Here is a 25,635-nt window from a genome sequence, read left to right on the forward strand (position 1 = left end):
TACTCACCGAACTCGTCCATGCTTTCAAGGCGGCGCTTACTCCACCTTCGCCGCCATCTGCCTCAGGAAGTCCCATGGCCGTACCAAACACATTCGCTGGAGAAGCGGCTGAGTGCAGCGGTTTTTTGCTACAAGTCGAACTATACATCCGGATGCAACCACACCAATTCACTACAGAGGATTCCAAGGTAGCCTTTTTGATATCCCTTCTATCTGGTAAAGCTTTACAATGGGCGAAAGCCATATGGAACGCCAATAACCCCATTATTCATTCATATGAACAATTTACCAGTCATTTCTCTGAAGTGTTCAGCACAACCACCAGTGTACTCACCATTTCTGATCAACTGTTCCGGTTACAACAAGGATCTTCTTCGGTGCAAGAATACACTCTCCACTTCCGGACGCTGGCGGCAGCTAGCGGCTGGAACGAGATCGCCCTGCTGGGTGCCTACAGGCAAGGTCTTCACCCAGACATTCGTGCTGCTATGGCGCTGTATGATGATTCCATCGGCCTGGAGACCTTTCTACAACGAACCAATCGGGTATCCCAACGACTAGCCGCCTGCCAGCCATCACAAACCGCTCCTCAGCCCGCTTCGGTGGCAGCTTGCACTCCAGTACCAGAACCAATGATCATCGATTCAACCAGATTGTCTCGGCTGGAACGTCAACGCCGCATCACTTCCGGACTTTGTCTGTATTGTGGCAAACCTGGTCATATCCTCCGCAACTGTCCAGTCCGACCCCCACGTCCTGTGGTGAGTACCATACAAACTGATATTGAAACTGCCAAGTTAACGCTGATTCCCGTAACAATTCATACTGCTGAACATTCCTTCTGTCTGTCTGCTCTGATTGACTCAGGCGCCTCCGGAAATTTCATCTCACAAGACTGTCTAGATCGCCTGCAACTGCCTCGCCTACGTCATCATCCAGAATATGCTGTAAGGACTATACAGGGAAAACCATTAGGACGTGGGCGGATTCGTCACTCTTCACCTGTACTCACTCTGCAAGTCGGTCTGTTTCACCGCGAAAGGATTAAACTTCTGGTACTGGAGAACTCCACCGTGGATATCATCCTCGGACGTCCCTGGCTCCACTCTCATCATCCTGAACTCCGCTGGGATCCGTGTGACATCATCAGCTGGAGTAAGCATTGTCTTAAGAACTGTATGTCAGAAGAATTGCCATCTACTTCAGTCCCCTTGTCTCTAGCTTCTACTCGTGTCGAGAGTCCGGACGTTACGACCTCGATTGAAATCCCAGCGGAGTACATCGACTTCGAGGATGTTTTCAGTAAGCAAGCTGCCACCCACCTTCCTCCACATCGGTCATGGGACTGTGCTATCGATCTGCTACCTGGTGCTCAACTACCCAAGGGACGGGTATACCCTCTGTCCAACCCGGAGCGCCAGGCGATGGAGGAGTACATCCAGGAGGCTCTCGCACAGGGATTCATTCGACCATCAACCTCACCAGCCGCTTCCAGCTTCTTCTTCGTGGGTAAGAAGGATGGAGGTCTCCGTCCCTGTATTGATTACCGTCAAATTAACTCTCAAATAATTCAACAACCATACCCACTTCCACTCGTGCCTGCCACCCTCGAGGAACTCCGTGGAGCTCGCATCTTCTCCAAACTGGACCTGCGGAGTGCTTACAACCTTGTTCGTATTCGTGAAGGAGACGAGTGGAAGACAGCCTTCATAACACCCGACGGCCACTATGAGTACCTCGTTATGCCCTATGGTTTGTCCATAAGTCCCTCCGTCTTCCAAACGTTTATGAACGAGGTGTTCCGGGAATTTCTACATCGGTTTGTAGTTGTCTATATTGATGACATTTTGATTTATTCCCGGAACCAGGCCGAACATCGCCAGCACGTCCGTCAGGTCCTACAAGTCCTACGTCAACACCATCTTTTCCTGAAGTTGGACAAGTGCGAGTTCCACAAAACTGCTGTGCAGTTCTTGGGCTATAACATCAGCTCCGAGGGTGTGCAGATGGATCACAATAAGGTTCTCGCCATCCAGAACTGGCCGCAGCCCAGCACCATCAAAGAACTGCAGAAGTTTCTCGGATTCTCCAACTTCTACCGCCGGTTCATCAAGGATTACAGCTCCATCACTGCACCCCTGACCTCCCTCCTTCGAGGCCAACCCAAACATCTTGACTGGAACAACTCTGCCCACGAAGCATTCCAGCAATTAAAGAAGATCTTCAGCACTGCTCCCCTCCTACGTCATCCTGATCCTGAGCTCCCATTCGTAGTCGAGGTTGATGCATCTACCATCGGCGTCGGAGCAGTGCTGTCACAAGCGGCTGGTGACTCCAATCTCCTCCTTCCCTGTGCCTACTTCTCGAAGAAGTTATCCCCGGCGGAGCAGAATTACGACGTAGGCAACCGCGAGCTGCTAGCCATCAAGCTCGCCTTGGAGGAGTGGCGCCACTGGCTGGAAGGGGCTAAACATCCTTTTTTGATCATCACAGACCACAAGAACCTTCAATACCTCCGTGAAGCAAAACGTCTCAACCCAAGACAAGCCAGGTGGGCTCTGTTCTTCACCCGATTCCAGTTCAAAATTACCTATCGACCAGGATCTAAGAACATACCAGCTGATGCTCTATCCCGTCAATTCTCCAACGACTCAGTTCCCGAAACAGAGCCCATCCTATCACCCGAGCTGATCGTTAGCCCCATCCAGTGGGATATTGACACCTGGATCCAAGAAGCCACCCTCCAAGAGCCTGCTCCGCCGGAGTGTCCAGAAGGAAAGATCTACGTCCCTAGCTCCCAACGTCAACACCTTCTGGACACTGTCCACCAATCTCCGGGCTCTGGACACCCAGGCAGCAGAAGGACCCTCTCGCTCATCCAATCTCGATACTGGTGGTCCAGTATGACCCGGGATGTCATCAGGTACGTCCAAGGTTGCTCAGTCTGTGCCACTACTAACTCTCCCCGTCATCTGCCTACAGGAAAACTGGTGCCACTCCCAGTCCCACAGCGGCCCTGGTCCCACCTCGGGGTAGATTTCGTAACGGACCTCCCGAACTCAGACGGCAACACCTGTGTGCTCGTCATTGTGGATCGATTCTCCAAGGCTTGTAAACTGCTGCCTCTACCTGGTCTTCCTACGGCTATGGAAACAGCAGAACTCCTCTTCCAACAAGTCTTCCGACACTTCGGTCTCCCTGAAGAGATTGTGTCGGACCGGGGTCCGCAATTCATTTCTCATGTCTGGAAAGCATTCTTCAAGTCACTCGGAATTTCTGTTCATCTCTCCTCAGGGTACCACCCACAAACCAATGGCCAGACTGAGAGGAAGATCCAGGAACTTGGACGCTACCTCCGGGCATACTGTTCTGAGGACCAACACAGCTGGAGCAGGTTCCTCCCGTGGGCCGAGTACGCACAGAACTCTCTACGCCAGGACACTACCGGACTTACACCCTTTCAGTGCGTGCTCGGTTTTCAGCCTCCGCTGTTTCCCTGGACGGAGGAACCCACGAATGTTCCAGCTGTAGACTACTGGTTTCGAGAGAGCGAGAGAGTGTGGGACTCAGCTCACCGTCACATCCAAAGAGCCATCAGACGCCATAAGGACTTTGCCGATGCTCGCAGGAGAGCAACTCCACTGTACCATCCTGGAGATAAGGTATGGCTCTCCACGAAGGACATCCGGCTAAAGCTACCTTGTCGCAAGCTGAGTCCCCGCTATATTGGTCCATTCGAGATCCTGAGGCAGATCAACGAAGTGACATATCAGCTTCAGCTCCCACCCAGGTACGGAATTCATCCCACCTTTCACGTGTCCCTTCTAAAACCCTCTTTCCCTTCTGCCACAGAGTCCACGGGAGCTGAAGCTGAACCTCCTCCTCCTGAAATCCTGGATCAGCCATCTGTCTACGCGGTACGTGAGATCCTGGATTCCCGACGTCGAGGCGGACACTTGGAATACCTGATCGACTGGGAGGGGTATGGACCAGAAGAACGATCCTGGGTGGCCAGAGACGACGTCCTAGATCCCCAACTCCTAGCGGACTTTCACCGGAGCCACCCAGACTGTCCTGCCCCTCGCAGTCGTGGTCGCCCTCGACGTCGGATTAGGGCGTCGGGAGCCGCCCCTGGAGGAGGGGGTAATGTCAGGATATCACCCCAGTCAGCCACACAAGACACACCCTCTGAAGAACCACCTACTCGTTCCAGATCACCTGACTTCTGATTGCACTCACCTGATTCCACTTACCACACCCTTTATATACCCAGCACTTGCATTCACTCATCGTCTGGTCTACAGATCGCACCCCTTGTTCCTGCTGGTTCTCTGCATCTCATGGACTCTGTTTCTCTCATCTGGTTCCGCGGATATTTCCACCTGTGCACAAGGACTGTTCAGATAAGATTACTCTTCATCTCAACCAACCATATTGCTGTTTACAACTTACCTGCTGTTCAAATAAACTCACCTCTTTTATATTATACTCACCTCCGTCTCTGCCTCCGTCTGTGTGTGACACAATCCTGTTTTGTTTTTTGTTTTAAAAAAAGGCTTAAAGAGCTTAGACAAATAAAAAATTTTTTTTTAAAAATGACAAAATTAAATTTCCATATACAAGCCTGGTTAAAAAAAAAAACTCAAAATATATACCTGAATAAAAATTTAAGAGCTTGGACAAATAGTAATAATAATAATAATAATAATAATAATAATAATAATAATAATAAATAAAAAATTATAAAATAATAAGAAAAGAAAAGAAAAACTTCCAAATACAATCCTGGTTCTAAAAAAAAGCCTCAGAAAGTATACCCGAAAATTTATTTAAAAAAATAAAAAAATAAAAAAATAAAAAAATAATAATAATTAAAACCTCAGAATTTATACTACATTTATATTATAACTAAATTTAAAAAAAAAAAAAAAAAATAAATCATTGTCTTGTCTTATTTCCCTTCAAAAACATACAGTACAGTAGATGCTTGACATCCATCTTTTGTAACAATTATAACAGGCATTATTTGAAACTCAGCATGATGAAGAAAACATTAATCTGCGTCAAACAAGTATATACAAGACCAGTGTTTTCACACAATTAAGTTGTTTCCTGCTATGCAGGTCACATACAGGAAATGAACGAGGAGGGAATCAAAGAGAGATGGAGGAGGAAAATGAGAGATCTCGGTGTGACTGTGAGGTTAGACTCTGGAGTGAGCAACACAAAGAGATTAACCTATTTACATCTGTTACCTACTCTAATGGCTTTTTGTACAGCTAATTTCAGCCATCTGTGTTCTCTCTAAAGACTTTGTCACACAAAACTAATAAAAGTCATCTGGCGCACAAATTTAGAGAACACAGAACTGTACAGAGAGGAAGATGGACTCAAAGACACTAGAGTACACACACACACACACACACACAGGCATCATGCAGCTAGACATATGACTGGGCATGCATTCCCTGACATAAATGAATCACATGCTTGCTGACTGACTGACTGACTGACAAACACATATTAAGGTCCTAATGCAGATTCTCAAAGTTTATTTATGGACAGTGATGGACAGTGGAAGAGAAGGGGAGATTTTGCTTTTTGAATCCTATAAAACAGAGATTACAATTTATATGTCAGGGCTGTCAATGTTAAAATAAATCTAATTTTAAAGGGCAGAAAACAGTACATTTTCGTTTGTGTCAATGAGACTAAAGTGTCTTACTAGGGAAATTAAGTTAAGTAATAATGACCACAAACAAATGAACAAACAAATATTCCACTATGATGTGAGTTAAAAGGAACATTTCAGGTTTGGTATTAATAAGTGGGAAATTGGGTCTGATCTATGATAGAGCTGAACTGTGCATTATATAAACTCACAATTGCAAATTATAAAGTCAGAATTGCAAAATATAAACTCACAATTGAAATAAAGTTAAAATTGTGCAGTATAAAAATGCAATAGCGAGATGAAAACTGACAATTCTTTTTCTTTTCCCAGAATTGCATGATATAAATGAACAGTTGGGAGTTATAAAGTCAGAATTTCAAGATGAAAACTCAATTCTGACATTTTTTACAAATGTGAAGAGAGATATATACTTGCAATTCTAAAAAAAAGTCGAAATTGCAAGAAAAAAAGTCTGAAAAAGAATTGTAAGTTTATATCTCATAATTTTTACTTTTTTGTCTCAGAATTGCATGATATAAATTCGCAATTGCGAGTTATACAGTCAGAATAGCGGGATATAAAAGCGCAATTGCAAGAAATAAAGTCAGAATTGCAAGACGAAAACTCACAATTCTGACTTTTTTCTCATAAATGTGAGTTTGTATGTCACAATTCCAAATGATAAAGTCCAGTTCTGAGATAATTAAGAGATAAGACAATTCTGACTTAACTTACAATTGCGTGTTATAAAGTCAGAATCGCGAGATAAAAACATGCAATTCTGACTTTATTTCTCAGAATTTCGACCTTTTTTTCAGAATTGCAAGTTTATATCTCAAAATTATGATGCAATTGCGAGAAATAGTCAACTGCAAGATGAAAATAAGTGTGACTTTCTTCTCAGAATTCTGAGATATAAACTCACAACTGGAAGTTATAAAGTCTGAGACAAAAGAAAGACAATTATATCAGTTCGCAATTCTGACTTTATTTCTCAGAACTTTGACTTAATTTCTCAGAATTGCAAGTTTATATATCATAATTCTGACTGTCTCAGAGTTGCAAATTATAATCTTAATTCTGAGTTTTTTTCTCGCAATTCCAAGTGCGTCACACAATACTGACTTTATAACTTTCAACTGCCAGTTTATATAATGCAATTCTGGAAAGAAAAACGTGCAGTTGCGAGAAAACAAGTCAGAATTGTTTCTTTTAATTGTGATGATTTGGCTCACATTTAACAAAATCCCACCAATTCACTATCTCAACAAATTAGCATATGGTGATATGCCAATCAGCTAATAAACTCAAAACACCTGCAAAGGTTTCCCGAGCCTTCAAAATGGTCTCTCAGTTTGGTTCACTAGGCTACAGAATCATGGGGAAGACTGCTGATCTGACAGTTGTCCAGAAGACAATCATTGACACCCTTCACAAGTCACAAACATTCATTGCCAAAGAAGCTGGCTGTTTACAAAGTGCTGTATCCAAGCATGTTAACAGAAAGTTGAATGGAAGGAAAAAGTGTGGAAGAAAAAGAGTGCAACCAAACGAGAGAACCGCAGCCTTGAGAAGGCTTGTCAAGCAAAATCGATTCAAGAATTGTGAGGAATGGTCTGAGGCTGGGGTCAAGGCAAAGAATTTGGCTACAGTTGTTGTGTTTTGTCTTGTTAACCCACTCATGAACCACAGACAACATCAGAGTCTTACCTGGGCTAAGGAGAAGAACAAATGGACTGTTGCCCAGTGGTCCAAAGTCCTCTTTTCAGATGACAGCAAGTTTTGTATTTCATTCAGAAACCAAGGTCCTAAAATCTGGAGGAAGGGTGGAGAAGCTCATAGCCCAAGTTGCTTGAAGTCCAGTGTTAAGTTTCCACAGTCTGTGATGATTTGAGGTGCAATGTCATCTGCTGGTGTTGGTCCACTATATTATTTGAAAACCAAAGTCACTGCACCAGTTTACCAAGAAATTTTAGAGCATTTCCTCCCTTCTGCTAACCAGCTATTTAAAGATGCTGTTTTCATTTTCCAGCAGGATTTGGCACCTGCCCACACTGCCAAAAGCACCTAAAGTTGGTTAAATGACCCATGGTGTTGGTGTGCTTGACTGGCCAGAAAACTTACCAGACCTGAACCCCATAGAGAATCTATGGGGTACTGTCAAGAGGAAAATGAGAAACAAGAGAACAAAAAATGCAGATGAGCTGAAGGCCACTGTCAAAGAAACCTGGGCTTCTATACCACCACAGCAGTGCCACAGACTGATCACCTCCATGCCACGCCAAATTCAGGCAGTAATTAAAGCAAAAGGAGCACCTACCAAGTATTGAGTATACAGTAAAGGAACATACTTTCCAGAAGGCCAACAATTCACTAAAAATGTTTTTTCTATTGGTCTTAAGAAGTATTCTAATTTGTTGAGATAGTGAATTAGTGGGTTTTTATTAAATCTGAGCCAAATCATCATAATTAAAAGAACCAAAGACTTAAACTACTTTAGTCTGTGTGCACTGAATTTATTTAATACACAAGTTTCACAATTTCAGTTGAATTATTGAAATAAATGAACTTTTCCACAACATTCTAATTTATTGAGATGCACCTGTACTACCGGTCAAAAGTTTTGAATAATTATTTAAAGTTTTAATATCATTTAAAGAAGTTATCTCACCATTTTTAAAAAAAATCTAAAATACAGTAAAAACAGTAATGTTGTGAAATATTATTACATAAATGAACTGTTTTATATATAAATATATATCTATATCTATATATAAAATGTAATTTATTTCTGTGATTGCAAAGCTGAATTTTCAGCAGCCATTAGTCCAGTCTTCACATTATCTTAAGAAATCACTAATAATAAGATTCAGCACCAAATAAGCACATTAAAATGTTGAAATGATAAGTAGAGATGTACACTTTTTTATAAATGGAGGGAATGGAGGGTTAAACACTAAAATCATTTTAACAAAACAAGAAAAAATGTACACACTAAGCAGGAAAAGTTGAACTCAAAGGCCAGGGAAAACACTACAGTCACGCACAGAGAAGAAATAGAGAAATGGAGAAAGCGAGCACACAGGAGTTTGTGCTGACTGGCAGCGGGTGAGTGTGTGAACATGTCGGCAAGGGTTCAGGTTGAAGAGGGCGGTGTTAGTCAGGACAGAGGGGGAGAGCTGTAATGGGGGCAGCGGAACAGCTGTGAGGTGGGGAGAAAGGGGTGTCGAAAAGCACGTCCAGCCAACCAATGATCTCGCTTTATTAAATTAATAAAGCTCATCTCAGCATGCCTGAACACACCAGCAGAATGACACCAAATCTCACTGTTTTAATCACATTACGTACGGGCCAGCTCATTAGCCGCACAGGCTACTGGGTTCATGCGCAGTGCACACTCACACACACATACACACACCCACACATCACCAAGTGCTAATGGCTACCGTTTGCATGTAACTCCTGCCCTCTACACAGATGTGCTTTTACTGAGATGCTATCATTTTTTAATAATTGATCATGTTTTGTGACTTTGAGGGATTTTTCGGGCTCATCCTTGTGTCCCGGATGCTCTGAAAAGAGGCACGAACACAGTCTGCCTGCGTGAGGTCAGGGTCACACCTGCGTTCAGAAGTCAGCGCAGTGCAGAGCTGCGTTTTCCTGGACGGACTTCCTGAAAAATGAGCCTCATCTCCTCTCATTCCTGTACAAAGAGGTCTATCTGAATAAACGCTATACAACCAATCTACCCTGCGGCGTTCAAGCGATGGTGTTTGTCCATCAGTGTGGTTTTATGCGGTGGCTATGAATAAATATTTTCACTTTGAAAGTCGTTTTCTCAGAATGGGTGTCAAAATGCAGACAGACAATACAATCTAACATGCCAAGAGTTTTACATATGGAAAAAAGACAGAAGAGAAAGGAAAATGGGTAAAGATGATCTAACACTAGAACAAACCATCTTCAGTTTGATGCTTCTGAGTTTGAAACTGAAATAAAAATTAAAGGTACAAAGAAATATTTAAAGAAAGATAAAAGATTTGTAACTAAAATGTGAAATAACTAAAACAAACTAAAATGAGAAATTATAATATAAAAATCAAATTTAAAATAATAATAAATACTAGAAGATAATATAAATAATGCTAAAATAAGACTGCACTCCACCAATGGCACAGAAATGTTGTGTTGATGAGTATTGCATGGGAAAATTTAAACCCAAAATAAAATAAAAAACAAAAAATAAATAAAATTCACTCTCTGACTTAATAATTCTAAGAAAGAGTAAATAAATAAAAAACTTAAATCGCAATTGTGTCTTTTAAAGTCAGAATTGCAAGATATAAACTCAATTCTGAGAAAAAAGTCAGAATTGCAAGATATAAACTCGCAATTCTGAAAAAGGCCATATTTGCAAGATATAAATTCGCAATTCTGAGAAACAAAATTATACTTGCAAGTTTATAGCTCGCAAATTTGACTTTAAATCTCAGTTAAAAATAAAATATAACTAAATAATAAAATAAAATAAAAAACAAACTCTGACTTAACTTGCAATTGTGTCTTTGAAATAAAAAAATAAGTAAAATGAAATAAACTGACTTAACTCACAAATGCGTTTTTTTAAAGTCAGAATTGTAAGATACAAACTACTTGTAAGTTTATAGCTCAAAAAAAAAATTTTGACTTTATTTCTCAGAATCGCAACCTATTTTTTTTTCAGAATTATGAGTTTAAATTAGGGCTGCACGATATTGGGAAAAAAATACATTGCAATATATTTTTTTCTTGCGATATATATTGCGATGTGTACAAATTCATTTATGTTCATGAGGTTGTTTTGAACTGCTTAAAAATCAAATAATAATTCAAGAATAATTGGGGTAATTTTGTAAGCATTTTCAAAGAATAAAAAAATGTAAAAGTACAGTATAATCAAAACCCTGAAATAAAATACTTTTTAAAGCTTATTTTGGGTAGTTTCATAAACAGTTTGACTCACCTTATTCACTGTCAATTCAGGCAAATCAAGGCTCTAATATGAAATTAATAATGCTTTTACCCCGATGAAAGGGAAATCAGCTTCTTCCTTTCACGAAAAACATTAAAAGCTTAGCCAAGTTGGAGGAACAGCTGATCATAGCTGTTACAGGGATAACATTTTTTAGCAGCAGAGCTACTGCAAGCAATTTTTAGTTTTGGAAATCCATTTATCTTTGTTTATTTCTCTTTGCTGAAACTTCCGCGTCTTTAGGAGAGCGCGGGTCATGGTTGCTTAGCAACGGCAGACGCCACTCTGCCACTCAAGTTACACAGCGCTTTGGAAAGAAGGAGAAAGCGGCGCGTCTAGCGTTTTCCACGCATTTTTAGGCGCGACATGTGAACGGTCCCTTAAATTCGTAGTGTTTCCGCGAGTTGTGGCAACAACTGGCAGGCACTCCCGACAAAGCACCTGTTTTTGGTCAGCAGCATCCTTTTTGTATCCAAAATACTTCCATATGACCGACGTTGTGTTTCTTTTTGCGATCAAATCTTCCATTTCGGCGCTTTTCTCCCATCCCGCGTTCATTTCGCCATGCGCACGCAGAGACTGCATGCATGAAGTAGGTGAAGCAACGTGTGCATTGTAGTTTTTAAAGAACCTTTAAACATGAGTTAATTATTTTAGACAAATATAGATCCGTGAATAGAAAGTTTAGAAATATAGAAAGTACATTTTTAAATCAGACACACATAATTTTTTTTTTGCCCTGCATCGTGACTGCCACGATGTGACTATCGCGCATGCGTACATCGCGATGACGATGCTGAAACGATCTATCGTGCAGCCCTAGTTTAAATCTCAGTTAAAAATAAAAATAAAACAAAACAATTATAACATTTAAAAAGTAATGTTCACGTTCTATGAGAATAGGGCATCAACACCAGAACTACAGTATAACGGTTTAAAGGATTCATATTGTTAAAATTACTTTCAGAACATGAAAGATGTACATTTATGTATTAAAACATTGAAGAGAAACCAGAATTATGTTCATTTAAAAAGTTGAAACACAAGACAACATATAATATAATACCACAGCATTATCACCTATTGGTGTGGATGCTAATATAGCTATAATTACAGGCCCTTAACTTAGTTCATTTCAATATTCACTGTAATTCATTTTCCAGTCAGTGCTTCATGCTGAGTTCTAAAATCTGAGATGTTTGGGCTATGTTTAGTGGCCTCAGATCAGAAGCGTAGTGAGTTCATAAGTTACTAATGAGGAGAATAACACCCTGCTTTTGTCCACTCTTTACAAAGACGACATTAATGCCACTGAGATAAACTGTGTCAGTGAACCGAGAAGTATCAGACATAAATAGGCGATGTGAGAGAGTAAGTGAGGAAGTTCGAACCAGAGAGACAGGATGCTCAGCGACATGATGGGGATCCATTAAGATCAGACCATCAGAACACACACTCAAGGGTCACAGACTTTTGCTATATCATTAACCAAACAACCAAAATTACCCATTCACTGTGTGCATACTGAAAACGCACATACACGCGTGCACAAAAGCCCTGAACTGTCACTGTGTCGTTTACAGAAACACCATAATTAAACATCTCAAAAACAAAGCACATACACTGTAATTACTCCCTCAACTGCCACACACCAAACCACATGAGTCAGAGACAACATGCTTTTGTGGAGCACAATAAGTGTGTGAGTACGTTGTTATTAATACACACAACTAGTGCTGGGCAATACACTGTTTTAAACAGTAAACTGATTTGAATTACACACACTGTGTGAATAATACGTGACTAAGCAATGTAAGCAGCGTTATGAATTAAGAGATCACTGTTAGCTGCATACACACACTTCTAACTATTGGTTGGAAAACTTTGTGAACTACTAACAACTAATTCTTTAAATGGGTAAATAAACCAACTGTAAAAGGCTGTTAACAGAAGTCAGAGATGTGGAAGATAAATGGGAATAAACAGGAGAAAATGGCAACCTGAAATGCAAAATACGTACAAATAGGTGCATATTACTGTAGTTTTTAACAAAAATGTCCACTAGAGGCAGTCAAACAGTGAGCACTTGTAATGTATCAAGCTTGCTCGGTAGCTCAGCTGGCACGGAACTGGATTTAGGAAGCGTAATCCTTGGGTACTAATCCCGTGAAAAACAAGACTCACTATGAAGGAGCTAACAGATCAAAAAACAAGCTAAAATGGCATGCTTGCAATTGCATTCGTTTTTGTTCATACTATCAGGTAGGTTTAGGTGTAGTGGAGATGGTACATTATTTTAAAATGTCACAGAGCATTAGTTATAACGCCACTTAATGGACATTTTTAAGTCAGAACTGCGGTGACACATAAAACCAATGTCACATTCAATGTACCATATATACGTTCTGTTCTGGGGAAAAAAAACGAACACTCTTTGTTTTAACACCACTCAGTGAACATTTCTGAAACTGCAGTGATATGTACCTATGAAAATGTTCCCACAGGTGCGATTGCGTTTTTACACCACATTCGTAGGTTTAGGTGTGGTACGTTATTTTAAAACGTCACAGAGTTATAGCGCCACTCAACAGACATTTCAAGACAGAACTGCGGTGACACGTACAAAACCAACACCACATATTTGGATTATTTTATTTTCATTTTATCTCCATATAACGCTGTATCATTGCTGTTCCATAAGCGCCACCTGCTGTCAGACAGTAAATTTGCATTTTCATTCAGTCGGTCAGCTGTTTTTGTTTTGTTCAGGTATTTTTTATGTAGAAAATTTTGTGGAAACATCCCACTAAGTACATATCACTGCAGTTTCCAACAGAAATGAACACTAGAGGTGGTAAAACAGTGAGCACTTGTAATCATTTTAGTACGCAGGTATGATTACAGCTTCATGTTTTACCTTCCGGTGTTGACCCTCGCAAGATTATTACCCCCTAGTATTAGTAGGTTTAGGGTTATGTGTAGGAAAGAGGTTAGGATTAGGCAATCAAGTAGCATTTTAACAAAAGGGGGTTGGATTCGTTTGGATTATTTTATTTTCATTTTATCTCCATATAACGCTGTATCATTGCTGCTCCATAAGCACCACCTGCTGTCAGACAATAAATTAGCATTTTCATTCAGCCTGTCTGCGGTTTTTGTTCCGTTCAGGTATGTTTTATGCAGCATAATTTGTGGTAATTTTTTCGCAAGACTTGAAATATTTCCCAATAAGTATTTATCACTGCAGTTTCCAACGGAAATGAATGCTAGAGGTGGTAAAACAGCGAGCACTTGTAATCGTTTTCGTACACAGTTATGCTTAAAGCTTTATATGTTTTGCTTTCCAGTGTTGACCCCTGCAAGATTACTACCCCTAGTATTGGTAGGTTTAGGGTTATGTGTGAGAAAGGGGTTAGGATTAGGCAATCATGTAGTGATTTCAACGAAAGGAGGTAATAGTTTAGCAGGGGGTTGAAAATGGACACAATACTGGATGTATCAAGCTTGCTCGGTAGCTCAGCCGGCACAGAATTGGACTTAGCATGCAAAATCCTTGGGTTTGCATCCTGTGAAAAACATGATTCACGATGAAAGAGCTGAAGTGGCATGCTTGCGATTGCGTTTTTATGTCGCATTCGCTTTTGTTCATATTATCAGGTTTATGGTTAGTGCAAATGGTACATTATTTTAAAACGTCACTGAGTTTTAGTTTGGTTCGGAAGCAACCAACGTCATATAAAACGTACCATATGTATGTTTATCTGTTCCAGGGACAAAAACCAAACACTCTTTTAGCACCACTCAGTGGACATTACTGTTGGAAGCTGCAGTGATATGTACTTATTGGTATGTATTTCGCTTCTTGCAAAAAAGTTTCGTAACTGTGGAGAACGCTAGAGGCAGACCATATCCCTCCGAAGATCATCAGTCTCCTTAAATCGGCGTACGATGGCTCAACAAGTCTCGTGCGTATACGGAGTGACCTTTCAGATGAATTTCTGATCAAAACTGGCGTAAGGCAAGGTGATGTAGCATCCCCGTTGCTTTTTAACATCGTTATTGATGCGATCATGCGAAGAGCATTCGAGGGTCACCGCGGGGTTCAATTTGCAGATGACCAATTCGTAACAGACCTCATGTTCGCCGATGACAGTGCCATCTTCGCGCAGGATGATGCCGAAGCCACGAACATCCTTTATGACATCGCTCGCCACGCTCGACCCTATGGCCTCAAGATCAGTGCCGAAAAGACTAAAGTCATGACAACTGATGGATCACCAGCAATTGTATATCTTGAAGATGTGCAGCTGGAACAAGTGCAAAAATTTAAGTATCTCGGCTCATTGATCCAAGAGAAGAAAATTGCAGCGACGGCAGACATTTACTCAAGAATCGGACAAGCGACGGCTGCTTTTGCCTCCCTCCAATGGTGCGTCTTGAGGAAACCTAATGTCACCCTTTCCACAAAGATCCGCCTGTATCGATCGATGATACTCCCAATTCTCCTCTATGGATCTGAAGCCTGGGTCATTCTCAAGCACGACCTCAACAAGCTTGAGGTATTTCAAATGCGATGCCTGCGACAAATCCTTCGAGTCTCCTTGTGCGACCGCATTAGCAACGACGAGATACGTCACCGATGCCATGATCAACCATCAATTGATGAGCAAATTCAGAGATGGCAATTACGATGGTTCGGCCATGTTTGCCGCATGAGCGATCATCGTTTGCCGCATCGATTGCTATGGCGGCAGTGCCCTGACCAGTGGAGGATTAGACGCGACGCGCCGAAAAAGATATGGGTCAAGCAGATCGAACACAACCTTAAATCATGTCGTCTTAACCTTGAGCAAGCGAAAACTGTAGCCACGGATCGACAGGCCTGGAAGAAAATTGTTGGTGAAATCGGTACTCCTGCGGCACCCACAGCAGCGTATTGGTTTCGAGGACGACCCTCCCTGCCGACCGCCAGCTAGGGATCAAAGAAGAAGAGAAGAAGTTTCGTAATATCTCGATATCCATTAACTTTTTGCATTGTTTCCACACAGCTGCAAAGTCACTATTTTAAGGCGCCATGTTTGTGTATGCATTTTCGTGTTAGCATGTGAGATTTATCTATTGATTACGGCAGACAGTGAACCCCCACTGGCTGTTAAGTGTGTGGATTTCTATGTGTGTTATGTTGCTTGTATTTGGGCCCCCTTCTGTCTCCTCTCATGAGGGAAAATCTCTGAATATGACAGGACATGAGGAGCCCCGACCATGGCAAAGGACACATACTGTGTGGGGAGGACAGACACGCATGTACATAACAAACAAACGCATACACACACGCACACACACAACATCTGCGTCTGTTGGCATCCCGGTCTGTCCCGTGTCCGTCAGAGTGTGTGTGTGATTCTCAGAGACACATTTGTGTCAGCATGATCACAGAGTCTGCTTTTGTGTCTGTGGTCTCTCAGGAACACACACTGAGCTAACATTATTCTCTGGTTTCTGAGGCCTTAATCTCAAGATAAAATGGCATTCACAATTCATTTTACTTGCGTAACTTGAGGTACTTCTAAGTAATACAGGATGTTTACTCAGAAAGTGAGTCTTCATTTGTTTTATCTATTAGGAATTATATTTATATTATTCTAGGCTAGAGGTTTTTAAGTGGAAGAAAAAAACTCAAAACATCAGCGGCAGCATGGTCGTCTCATTAATGACGCCTCATATGAAGGACAACTCTTTTCTGCTTTCCATCATTGCTAATGACCACTTCTGTACCCTTATCACCCTTTATGCAATCTCACTTGCTGTTAATTGAATGACAATTAATGGCCTACTTCCCTTATCAGCTTCATGAGGGGGTTCTCATTAACCATGCTAATGAACTGACCAGTTCCTTATCAGCCACAGTTCAGCTAGCGGCTAACAGCTAATGGCTAATTGTTACCAACTCCACTGCATCTGAGGGCTGTGACAATTTCGCTTGATTATGACTTACACAATGCTGAGGTCAACACAAAAACAATGTAAATAGTATCATGTTGCAATCAAAGTTTGGGATAATTCGATTTTTCTAAGAAGTCTGTTTTTATCGGTTGTATTTATTTGATCAATGTTTATCAACTAACACTGACCATATCTCTAAACAGACATTAATCCATTCCACACAGCTAAGCTCTATACCTTACACCCCCATCCGCTCATATAGTAACTCTGACCGCAGGCTTTCAGTCACACATGAAAATCCATTAGTTTCACCTTCATACAAGCCAGCTTTACCATCAAACTATTTGTTCAGAGGCCATTTCTAGTCATGCCTGTGGGAGGAACTACAGTACAGTTCATGTGTGGAAGAAGAAACAATGCTTTTCAAATGGAAGAGAGCTCAGAGGAGAGAATCATTACAATATCCTCATGATACTAGAAGTAATAAAACACATCCTTAAAATAAACGCTTGTGAACCACATACACAAATATATACACACACAACACAAAAAAGCAAAGACACGTGTGCACAAAGACAAATTTACAAATGTGCCTCTAGTTGCTGAGATCTCGGCGGTATAAACTTGTTTTTATCTGACACAGTTGCTTCCGTTCATCTGTGGTGTGGATGTGTCAATACACAATCGCCTGTGTCTTTTGTTCACAGGAAGACTTCCCCATTTACCAACTCTCTCTTTCTTTCTCTCTTGTTCTCGCTCCCTCTGTCCCTCACTTCCTCTTTTGAAAGGGTCTCAAAACCTCACATATTTCAACTCTCATCAGGCCACTGCATCCTTTTGACCAAAAAAAAAAGAGGATTTCACAATATTTGCTTGTGTGTTTGTATATTAGTGGTGGGCCGTTATCGGCGTTAACGTGCTGCGTTAACGTGAGACTCTTATCGGGCGATAAAAAAAATATCGCCGTTAATCTATTCTCAAAATTGGGTTGGGAGCTGGGTCTATACTACACAAGCTATGATGACTTTCACCTTGATATTTTAGCACGGATGTATACCTAACCGAATTGCACTGTAGGGGGCGAGAACGAGTCTTCAACCTGTGTGTATGCCTACTGTGAAATTACCACATCAAATGAGACGTGCTAACATGGATGCAGCTATGAAGCCGCCGGGTTTGTTTCAGGGCAGGGGCGCTGCTAGACCCTTTTTACTGGGGCACGTGCGTGAGTTATAATTTACTTTGATAATCCCGCAATAAAGACATTAAACTATATGCAACAACTGAATTGACGCTTCTAAAAGCAACGCAGTTTAACCGAAGACTATGCACGCAGATATCCATGACCGTGTGTGTCTGTGCATTTTACTGCAACGCTCACGTCGCACAGCCTTTTATGCAGAAGTACATGCAGTGTAGGAATAGTTGGTTACACAAGTTTGTATAGTTAATTGTGTTGTAAATGCAATTGTTAAGCAGTTTGTGATGCATTTTGGAAACAGGAGATGAGCCCCTGGTCTAATGCGCCACCTGGCTTGAGAAACCCGTTCTCAAAGAGTTACTTTTAGTCTTTATTTGGGTAGCACACATATTCTGAATGCCTTCGGCAGAATTCAAATTAGCCATTTTAATCTAGATTAATTCCAAGATTACAGTGAGATTAATCTATGCCCACCACTAGTGTATATATACAAATATTATTTTATATTACAAATTTTATAACAGTTCTTTCTGGTGCGCAAATCTGATTGGCTGAGAGGAGTGTGATATTCTAGTGATATCGAAACTCCAACCGCTTCACTGTTTGTATCAGTGTACACCGCTTGGAGTATTTCTCACAGCGAGTGTCATGGTGGATGCCAAATTTGTTAAAAAAAAAATACTGTTTTTGTGTTATGGAATGTAGTTTTAAGAGTTTTTAGGAGAGAATGTACTAAAGATAATGTCTATTTGAAAAATTGTGTCAATTTTTTCAGACATCTGAGCTACAGATAGTCAGCAACCATTTAGCGCTCATGAATCCGCCTAAGAGTGCTTCACCTCAGCCAGATCTTCTGGAATTTACCACTGGCTCTGATGTCTCTATAGTGGTTAAACATGAGATATAATTCATTTTGGGTAAATCTAACAGGTAGTCTTTAGTCTCATTAAACTATTATTTGTTCCAGTTTTACATTACAATGTTCCACCATTAGATTGCAAAAGAGACTGTTTTCAACAGTCAGCAGAAAAGACTTTAATACTAAAAAAAATAAACATGGTTAGAAACATAAGTTATTGTTAGTTTCAACAACAGCTTGACGCTTCTAACAAATGCACTGAGCAGTGCTGTCTTTAGAAATCACCCTTAACAGATTTAAGTATGTTAATGTTACGACAAACGCTTTCCTCAACAGACATTTAAACTAATGCTTAATCATTAAAATGAAGAATGAATGCTGTATCAGATGCAGGTAATCATGATCGCTTAGTCCATCACTCTCTACCACACATAATACAGTGAGCTTTTAAGGCAGTAATGCAATAAATGTTCAAAGTGACATTGTGGAATTAGTAAAAGAGGCCTGGGCTCAGCTGTTAAACTGCCAACTTTAGATTTGAATCTATGGCAGAACGAAAGTAGTTCTGCACAAAAGAGGACTTTTAAAGACACTCTGTTGTAGAATGCATTCGATATTTAGCGCGATATGGCGTAGCTTGTCAGAGATTTACGTCTCTGTGTATCAATTGCCGCTCCAGCGGAACCTGAGCGGAACGCACGTGATGGAGATTTACTACTAATCAAAGCACCGGCTTCATTGACTAAACGCGCCTCACAATATCGTTCGATATATTGCACAGCCCTACTCTGTTGTTATGTATGTATTTATGTATTTACAAACTTATGCCATCGAGCTGTTGTATAAATGCAAACGCACATTTGTAGACGTGAGACATGGCTGTATATTGGCACACTGTGATTACTGTACCTACGGCAGTCTTTGGTCTCATTAATCTATCATTTGTTTTAGAGCAAAGAGATTTGGCTGAGGGCAAAATCTCATTATGTTATATTTTATGTAAATTTAATGCTGTATATGAGAGCGCTGCCTTTGTACTTTTGAGTGAATTGCCTAGCAACTTTTATGATGGCTGTTGTTGTGTATTAAACATTCTTATTTGATAAATAAGAGACGTTTTTAGAGGCATGGGTTTAGCTGTTAAACTGTCAAGTCAAAATTTTGACAGATTTGAATCCATAGCAGAAGAAAGTAGTTTACACAAAAGAGGGTTTGTAAAGATATGTAGACCAGTACCATATTAAACTGCAAATTCCAAGTTACATGCTCTGAAAACCTCTGGAGTGTAGACTGAATTTATAGACCCTGGCACCAGAAACACACACGCACACACACAGTCAATGCAATCCATGTAAACCCATCAGGTGTGGTGAGGGAATGACCGGCAAGTGTCAATGAAGTGAAAAATCCTCTCTAACCATGTCAACATCTACTTAAAACAGTGCAAGGAAACAGAAGTCAACACGCAGTGCTGACTCATGAACAATCATTTCATTTCATTTAAACAACCACCACTACTTGAATTTAAATTTGTTCAGTCACAATATCACAGCTTTGAACATCCAAACTCTAGGCACACAAAAGAGATGCATTCTATACAGAATATAATCATGTTTAGACAGTGAGCAGTATTTGTACTGCTCAGTTCACATACAAACTATAAAAGCACCACAAATGTTTTTGTGGGTCCAATGTAAATTCTTCAGCCATACAATCCCAGCAGCCCCTGTGAGACAGAGAGACAGGTCACTGCCCGCCTCATCCTTTCATTCCTCTGTGCTGCCTGGTCAATACACCCGCAGAAGAGCGAGTGAGAAGACAAAGAAAACTAAAGGTATTGATTTGATGTCACAGTCAGTTAGTAAGGAAAGAGCAGGGAAACATCTCTCACGTCTATGGGAGGAAAATCAAGAGCGTTTCCTTTTAGGTGAAAGCTTTTTTATTTTGTTTATATAATTTTATTTTACATTTGAGAATGAATGAGAAATATTTCCTTTGATCTAGACGAGTAAAATATGGCATCAATGGAACAGAAAGAATTTGAAATTGCTGACTGATTAGCTAAATGAGTACATTAGGGCTAAGAGAATACACCATGATCTATTATTTCATCTCGTCTTTCTCTTTTGCTCTAATATTCTCTGAACAGTCACACATTTAAAGAGCAAAGGTGACAATAGAGGCTTGTGGCAACAAACACTTCTGTGCCAGTGGCAAGAATAGCATCTACAATCACACTCTTAAGACCCCATGAAATGAGTTTTGTGGCTTTTAGTCTAGTTGTTCATGACCATTACACCTAAATGCTGACGAAAGTCATTTTTAGCAGATATAGGTATTTAAAATTTAATTCTGTTTTCTGGGAAAAGAGCAAAACTACTTATGACTCATCCTACAAAGATTTCTGTCCAATCAAATACTCTCTAGAATGAAAATCTCCTGCCCTAAGTAAACAATATAGATGCATAAAAATTTGAGGTTGTGTTCACATTTGTCATGTTTAGTTCGATTAAAACAAATTCTGGTGTGTTTGCTCTGTTAGTACGTTTTATTTGAGTAAGTGTGAACACTGCCATCCAAACACTAGTGCACACCTAACAAGCCCAAGACTGCTAAAAAGATGGGCCTTGGTCCGCTTCCAAACGAACTCTGGTGCGATGCGAATAAAATATAAACGCAACACACACACCAAGTACTTCTAAACGAACACACCTTTTCCTTTTGTTTAGAGAGTTCGGTGAGTTCCAAAATATACGTCATTCAACCAGACCAATCAGGTTGTGAATGTATCAATATGCCTTTAGGTTCGGTATCTTTAGGTTCACTCTCAGAAGTGCCAGTGTGAACACTAAGCGGACCAGGACCAAATGTATCATTTTTCTTTTTGGTCCGGACCAAATGAACCAAACTAAACCGAACTAAAAGTGTGAACACACCCTTAAAGTGGTCATGAACTGTAAAATGAAGTGAACAAAGTTTTTACAGATGCAGTCTGGAAGTTTATTAAAACTTCAAAAGTAAAAAATTTAATTTATCATCACTTTTGATCAAAAGCATCCTTGCTAAACAAAAGTATCAATTTCTATAATTTACATTTTAAAATATATTCAAATGAAAAGCAGTTATTTTAAACAGAAAAAAATATTTCACAATATTGCCATTTTGGATCAGGCTTGGTGAGCAGAAGAGAAAAAAAACATTATAAATCTTACTGTTCAAAAACTTTTGACTGGTAGTGTATGTCCCACCAAGACTTCCTGTTTCAATAAGAAATACATCAACACAAAAAACAAAATGGCACGCATAATGCTATTTCATGGGGTCTTTCCATGGCCTTATTTGCTGCTGACCTTTCAAATCCCAGCCAATGATTAATGGACAATTTGCATGACGTATCATTATGTGGGCAGTACTAGCGTAAAAATCTAAACACGATGGAAGAGAGACTGATTGTAGATGCATCAAGTTACATGACACTGTCAAAGATAAACTGCAAATTAATAAGCAGAAAATGGCTTTGTGATGTAAAAACAGGTGCAGGAAGCCCTGAAACGACTCCATTACACAGGTTCATTTGCTGAACGCGACCCATGGCATGTCAAGCCGCCGTCTCCGTGCGGGCTCAATTCATAAAGCATTGGAGATGGCAGTAAATAAATGAAGACAAATGGTCCAGCGCTGTGATCACAGGTATGAGTAGTGCTTTATGGATGAGGGGACATCACCGCTGAGTTCGTGTGCGATTGTAAGAGCAACAGATCTCGCTGGAGACTGAATCAATCTGCTTCCTTGCCACAGGGACACCTCAGCTTAATTATAACAGACACATGCTCACACAGACAGCGAGAGAGAGCGAGAGATGGAAGGATAAGTGGGACTGATATGGAGTGGGGTGACATAATAAAGAAGAACAGATGCTAAACTGCTCTGTGGTCCTTCTTCGTGGGTCAGAGTCGTGAAATAAGCTATAACGGGTTGAATATGACAACCATTGGGGGGGTTTACAGAGCTGTGCTTGAAATAGACTTTGTGTGGAAGGAGTGGTCATTACAGTAAATGAGACTGACAGATGTACGCCGGTCCGCGACCTGCTATGATCGCAGTCAAGTACGTACGCGCTTGAATCCACGTGCATCCGTCAGGATATCGATGTGTTTGAGGGGTCCAGGGGCCGAGGGAAGATACTGTTATTTTACAGAAAGGACACGGCATGTCAGAGCGCATTAGGCGAGGGTGGCGTGGGCTAAGCGCCGTCCCTCTGACAGGCAGCACAGGAGACATGGCATAATGAGGCAGGGCAGGGGCGCCTCTCTCCAGCCCGCGCCACTCAATTACCCAGCAGGCTTTTAGTGCCAGCGCGCTCCACTACAGCTAAATTACCCAGGGCCCTGTCTCCACTTAGAGCCCAGCCACTGTTTGAGCGGGTGGTTTTGTGACTGCCCGCACACACACTGGCTACTAAAAGGGTAATAAGGTCATTTGAATGCCGGAGCCATTAGGCTAATGCCACTCAAACGTGCAAGTGTAAGGACGGAGAGAGCAAGACGGCGAGAACAGGCGAAAAAAGGCCACTCTTTTAGATCTAAGCGGGTCTTCTGTCCAGTTTTGTCGAGCGTCGGGATTTCAATGAACTGCGTTTAAATCGCAGGGGTAAATAATCGTGCCGGTTAAGCTGGTGATGGAGCTAGGCTAACAATGCTAGGGCTGCTGCTGCTGCTGACGATGACGTTTGACTGAAGGATTGGCGCAGCTGTGGTTAGCTTGCACTTGCTTACACAGCCCCGGTCACTGTCCATCATAGGAGGCCCTTAGCGAGACGGCGAGAGACTTTGGCCAGCGCTATTTAGTTCTGTTTATCACAGGGTAAACAGATCAGTCACAAGCCAGAATGGCTCACGTGTGAATCGCTAATGTGCACACATTACACACATGACCAAAAACACACAGGTGCTAATAACTAAACAGTAGTGCCAACTCTGAAGTATAATATTCCGATGCTACATCCGCTGCTTAATTTAAATTTGCTAATTTATTTATTCTTAATTATTTATTTATTGTTATTTAAAAGTGATTTAATTGCGAATTATTCTTAATTATTATTATTATTATTATGTGACCCTGGACCACGAAACCAGTCTTAATTAGCACAGATATGTTTGTAGCAATAGCCAAAAATACATTGTTTGTGTCAAAATGATACATTTTTCTTTTATGCCAAAAATCATTAGGATATTAAGTAAAGATTATGTTCCATTAAGATATTTAAGTAAATTTTCTATTGTAAACATATTAAAACCTAAATTTTTATTAGTAATATGCATTGCTAAGAACTTCATTTGGACAACTTTAAAAGCGATTTTCTCAATATTTAGATTTTTTTTTCACCTTAAAGGGGCTATATGCAATTTTCTGAAATTTAAACTCGCGACTGACACCTGTGGCCAAAAAACGGAACTGTTCTTCTTTTCTGCTCGCTCTCGCAGCGCGCTCATGCGCACACACTTCACAAGTCATCCGCTGCAAAGAAGTCAACGTTATGTTTACAGAGGTAAGAACAGTCAAATACATATATTGTTTGAGAAACTAAGTTTGTTTGCAATATATATGACTAGCGGTGGTGGCAGAGTGATCTGAAACGTTTAACATGAACGCGCTTGACGTCACATCCGCAGACAGCGCGAAAAATCAGACCCGACAGAAAATAGGAAAAATAGGATACAGGCTTATAGGTGCACCCACTGTGAGCTGACAAGGTGTCAGTATGCTCATCAGGAGATGTTTGAGTCATAAATGGTCAAATAAAAAGGCTATTGTTACTTTTATTTTGGGGAAAAAGTTGCATATAGCCCCTTTAAGATTCTAGATTTTTAAATAGTTGTATCTCAGCCAAATATTGTCCTAACAAACAATACATCAATGGAAAGCTTATTTATTCAGCATTCAGATGATGTATAAATCAAAAGAGTAAAAAAAAAAAGACCCTTGTGACTGGTTTTGTGATCCACGGTCACAAATATGTCATTTGTTTAGCGCAAAAAGCCTATTTCTATGCAAATAAGGCTATTGGCTGTTGCTTAATTTTATTACCATTTTCTAAACTATAGCATATAAACTGTGATAATGTGAGAAAGGTGTCTGAATAAATATTGGTTTGACTGTAATTCATTTGGGATTATCAGAATGAATTTGTTCTGACACAGTTTAAACTCTTGAGTTCTTGTCATATTTTATTACCATTTTCTAAACTACAGCGAATAAACTGTGATGATGTGAGAAATGTTGAAGGTGTCTGAATACATTTTTGGTTTGACTGTATGCCATATGTGAGATTGAATCAGGTTATAAAACAAGAATGTGTAAATAAACAATGCCATCAGTCTGCATAAATTATTCTTAGCAAAATCTCTTCACTATTTCCCATTGTGACATGACGACAGAAATCCTTTTTAACAAAAAAAGGGAAAAAAAGACATTTCTCTTTTATAAAACATTGACTAAACTGTTATCTACTCAAGCAAAGCTGCGTTCGGGCAAAACTGGTAAGGACAAGCCAATATATTGTGTCATTACAGCCTTTTGAGCTGTTTCAAGCACTCACAGGATGACTCAAACGGCTCATTGAAGGAGACAGCAGACAGAGAAAATGATTACAGATAGACAGTAGCATCTCCACAGAATTCCCCCCCAGTGGGATCTGACCCCTGGACTCAGAAGACAGTAAGGTGTGAATAGATTAGAAAAAAAACGATGGTTTTATTGCTTTTTAGCACAGCCTTTGTAAACATTAGTCATGTTACAATTCCATTATGCACAACCAGCTAAATACAACAGGTTGCAAAAACATACTGGATGTGTAGTACTTGTTATAAGGAATTTTCAAATAGTATGAAGTACAGTTTTCCTTGACCTTTTGAGATTAGAGAGCCTTGTGCTATGAAAATATGCTG

The sequence above is a fragment of the Garra rufa genome, chromosome 4, assembly GCF_049309525.1.
Source record: "Garra rufa chromosome 4, GarRuf1.0, whole genome shotgun sequence".
In the NCBI taxonomy this organism is placed as follows: Eukaryota; Metazoa; Chordata; class Actinopteri; order Cypriniformes; family Cyprinidae; genus Garra; species Garra rufa.